General features: G+C 39.4%; 1 protein-coding gene across 1 annotated transcript in view; it reads right to left on the bottom strand.

Annotated features, from left to right (window-relative positions):
- The window catches only part of LOC106882909 (uncharacterized), a 56,303-nt gene extending 52,488 nt beyond the window's left edge, over positions 1-3,815 (bottom strand). The window contains exon 1 of the mRNA XM_089340615.1: positions 3,425-3,815. The gene's annotated coding sequence lies outside the window, so the exon portion shown is untranslated. The remainder of the gene's footprint in view (positions 1-3,424) is intronic.
- Between the last annotated feature and the right edge of the window lie 1,195 nt (positions 3,816-5,010).

The following is a 5,010-nucleotide window of genomic DNA, read 5'->3' as shown; positions in this document are numbered from 1 at the left end:
TACGTCTATACCCACTCCTACGCCTATCTATCTATCTATCTATCTATCTATCTATCTATCTATCTATCTATCTATCTATCTATATATATATATATATATGAATATCTATCTAGCTGCGTGCATGTATATATGTATGTATGTATATATGTTTGTATGTATGTATGTATGTATGTATGTATGCGTGTATTTATATGTGTATGTAACTATGTAAGCATGTACGTTTGTATGCTTGCATGTATGTTTGTATGTATATTTGTATGTATGTATGTATGTATGTATGTATGTATGTATGTATGTATGTATGTATGTATGTATGTATGTTTGCGTGCATGCATGCATGTAAGTATAATTTTATATTTCATGTTAATAAGATTAAACGCTACACATTCAATGAATATTTGTTGTATTCATAACTAGTTTTACGCTGAGATTACACAGACCGCCGCCATTAGTTTTCATGTTTTAGCGATTTCCAAGCAATGGATTTCGTAAATGAGACCATTTTTCTATTAATATATGACATAAATTACAACAATCATTCAATAGACACAATAACAATACAAAAGCTATTTGCTGGAACGTCAGTGTAGATGACTATGTATCCTACCGTTCGTTAACTTGTCCTTTTGATTTAAAGTAGAGGTGACCAAATTGTTTGATAAAAAGACGCCATTTAAAATGTTTTGCTTTCTTTTTAATGTTCAAATGTCGCAATCTGTATTATAAGAATTAAATGTATATTCTTATTTATGCTCCCTTCTAAAGCCTAGCCAGGCTCATGGGCCCGGTTTCCCGGCTTCTATGGCGTATGGGTTCCCTCCCAGCTGGACGGGACGCCGGTCCATCGCAGCGTTACTCAAGAAACAGGAAGAATGAGTGAGAGAAAGTCGGAGCGAAAGAGTACAACAGGGGTCGCCACCCCCACCCCCTGCCGGAGCCTCGTGGAGCCTTTAGGTGTTTTCGCTCAATAAACATACACGACACCCAGTCAGGGAATCGAAACCGCGATCCTCCGACCGCGAGTCCGCTGCCCTAACCACTGGGCCATGGCGCCTCCAGAAATGTATATTTGGAGAAAATTTATTTCTACGTAGTTTTTCTTCTGGGCGCAGGCACGGCTGTGTGGTTAAGAAGATTGCTTTGCAACTGCGTGGTTCCAGGTTCAGTTCCACTATGCAGAATGATGGGTAAGTATCTTCTACTATAGCTCCGGGCTGACCAATACCTTGTGAGCGAATTTGGTAGATGGAAACTATATGAAAGCCCGTCGTATATACAGAAACACAGAGGGGCCAATACAATGTAAAATTTTTCTCTTCAAAACCGATCAATAGGGACCGAAAACGTTTGGGACGTGTACACAAGGAAGAAACAAAGAGTCGTTTTAACAACTGAAATTCCCAAAAGTGGAAGAAAATAAAACACTGACAAGGGTTATCCCTGGAAAGAAAAACCTACGAAAAAACAAAACCCACGGTAACCTCGGAAATAAACCATGAGAGGAAAGCGCTCTCTGTCTTTTTGTTCTGTAGGTTCATGCTCAAAGTGAGTCCGTCATTCACACGTGCCATCCTTGCTACATTCACCCACCTTTTATTGAAATTGTCATTAGACAAAACTTCCCTCTCTATTCTCACCTTCCTTTTCAAGTAATACTTGAATAAGTTGATGAGAGGTTGGCCAGAGATCAAGCTTTTCAAAGTAAAGGAGAAAGAAATTTTCTGAATAACTGATTGGAAACTTACCGGTTCTTTGCCCATATTATATATTTGTACCTCTAATTATTGATGCGTTTGTGTTCTTTTCGTAAATAACCAAGTGCCAATCTACCAAGTAAGAGTTTTTTTTTCACGGCAAAGAAAGTGATTAGCTTACATACACTTTACAAATACAATCTGTAAGTGAAACAATTAAAATATGTAAAAGTATTCCGAAGTTCAACTATCCACAACTGATATTGGCCAAATTCCAGTGATAGAGTTTTGTTTCTTTCTAAGAAACAGCTTCCTTCTTTAAGAGAACGATCAGAATTGTTAAAAACGAAAATTGATGGACTCACACACGCGCCGATCAAATACATGCATTCATACGTGTGTGTGTGTGTTTCAAAATTATACAAAAAACAAAAGACAAAGGCTGGTAAGGGAACCACAAAAAGGACATATTAGTTTGACATGCCCGATCCTGAAATGGAAACCACGAACTTGTGAGTGCAAGAACCTAATCGCTTAGCCATGCATCCTTACAGACACACAAACACGTAAAATACATATATTTGAGGCTCTGATGAAGCTATTAGGTGATACTAAAGCACTCAATTATGAATCTGCTGCATCGTATAACAGAAACAGCCGTAAGCTAATGAAGTTCATAACACCATTGCTTATTCCTTTGGCACTTGTTTTTTTCTTATTACCACGCTATACTCGACTAACGCTTCGTTCTGAGACCTTGTGCATCGAGTTCCACACCAGGTTATTAGTGTCACAATGCCTAAGTGAAATACTGGCTTCAAATTTTAGCCCAAGGCCAGCAATTTCGTGGGGAGGAGGATAAGACGATTACATCGACCCCAGTGCTCAACTGGTATTTATTTTCTCGACCCCGAAATGGATGAAAGGTAAAGTCGACCTCGGTAGAATTTGAACTCAGAACGGAGGGACGGGCGAGGTGCCGCTAACGATTCTGCCAGCTCGCCGTCCTAGCCTAAGTGAAATATTGATTTAAAATTTTTTTTGGCACAAGGACAGTAATTTCAGGGGCGGGGTGGGGGCGGTTAAGTCGATTACAAATACCCCAGTTCTCAACTGGTACTTATTCTATTGACCCTGAAATAGATGACGGGCTAAATCGACCTCGGCAGAATTTGAACTCAGAACGTAGGCTCGAAATTTTTGTGGGAAGGGGGCCAGTCGATTAGATCGACACCAGTACGCAACTGGTACTTAATTTATCGACCCCGAAAGAATGAAAGGCAAAGTCGACCTCGGTAGAATTTGAACTCAGAACGTAGCGGAAGACGAAATACCGCTAAGCATTTAGCCCGGCGTGCTAACGTTTCTTATTTCTTTATTGCCCACAAGGGGATAAACATAGAGGGGACAAACAAGGACAGACAAAGGGATTAAGTCGATTACATCGACACCAGTGAGTAACTGGTACATATTTTATCGACCCCAAAAGGACAAGAAGCAAAGTCGACCTCGGCGAATTTGAACTCAGAACGTAAAAACAGACGAAATACCGCTAAGCATTTAGCCCTGCGTGCTAACGTTTCTGCCAGTTCACCGCCTTTTGGGGCGGACTATTAAGACACACACAAAAAAAAAAAAACACAAACAAACACACAGAAACTCTCTCTCTCACACACACATACATGCACACACACACTCACGTATTAATTGATTAATAAATGGAACATTACCTGATTTCTGGAAGCACCTTCATCTGGCCAGCTGCTCTCTACAGATATGACTCTACAGTGCAGTACAAACATATTTATATATATATATTATGTGGGTGATGGGTGTATAGTTGTGTGAGAGAGGGTGAAAGGGAGAGAGAGAGAAGGATGGAGAAAGCAGGAGAGTGAGTAAGAGAAAGAGAGTGAGGGGGAAAGAGAGAGAGGGAGAGAGAGAGAGAGAGAGAGAAAGAGAAAAAAGACAATGAGAGAAAGGGGGAGACAGAGGTTGTATGTAAGAGTACATGTATGCAGGGCGGCAAGAATGCGTGTTTATATGCCTGTAGGTAGACCGGTGTGTGTGTGTGTGTGTGTGTGTGTGTGTGTGTGTGTGTGTGTGTGTGTGTGTGTGTGTGTCTCTGTGTGTATGTGTGTGTGTATATGTATGTATATGTGACATACACATAATCGGTGTATGTGTGTGTAAGACGAGAGAGACAGAGAGTACGAGCACGCGCTTGCGTGCGTGCGTGTGTGTGTGTGTGTGTGTGTGTGTGTGTGTGTGCGTGTATGTATGTGTGTGTGTCTGTGTGGGTGTGTGAGGGAGTGTTTGTCTGAGTATATGTATATGTGACATGCGTGGGACAAGAGAGACAGAGAGAGAGAGAGAGAGTACGAGCACGCGCGTGCGTGCATGTGCGTGTTTGTGTGTGCGTGTGCCAGTGTGTGTGTGTGTGAATACGAGTATATATAAGCTGTTGAAAAGTGATGTATGTGCGTGCGTGTGTGTGTATGTGTTTGTATGTGTGCGTTTGTATGTTTAAGTGCGGTCAAGCTCCTGTATGTATGGGATGAGAGGAAGAAGGAGACAGGAAGAGAGAGAGGGAGAGAGAGAGAGAGAGAGAGGGGGAGAGAGAGAGGGAGAGGGAGAGAGAGAGGGAGTGAGTGTGAGAAAACGAGAAAGAGAGAGAAAGAGGAGGAGTGCTTGCGTATATGCATGGATTATCATTCGCGTGTGTGTACGGGAGTGTGTGTGCACATGTTCACGCGCACCTGCTTATATGTATATATATATATATATATATGTGCACGTGTGTGTGTATACTGTGACGTAAGTAACATCAACTTCGAAGCTATAGCATGGAACGCACGCATATATATACATACAAGCATACATGTACATAGGCATACGCACAAACATACATACAGACACAGAGACACACACACATACATTTACATTTACTAAAAATATATACATCTATCAATATTCACACACGCACACACACACATATATGTATGCATGTATATAAATATATGTATGTATATAAATATATGTATATCTATATATATATGTGTGTGTATATATACATACATACATATATATGCCCTCACATACACACATATATATATATATATATATATATATATATGTATATATATATATATATATATATATATATATATATATATATATATATATATATATATATATATATATATATATGTATGTATATATGAGTGTGTGCGTGTTTGTATGTATATATATTATATATGTGTATATATACATATATATGTATATATATATATATATATACATATATATATATATG

Source organism: Octopus bimaculoides, chromosome 23 (genome assembly GCF_046866305.1).
Source record: "Octopus bimaculoides isolate indiv1 chromosome 23, ASM4686630v1, whole genome shotgun sequence".
Classification (NCBI taxonomy): domain Eukaryota; kingdom Metazoa; phylum Mollusca; class Cephalopoda; order Octopoda; family Octopodidae; genus Octopus; species Octopus bimaculoides.
Note: the sequence above shows the minus strand (reverse complement) of the source record. Positions and strands in the feature narration are given on the sequence as shown.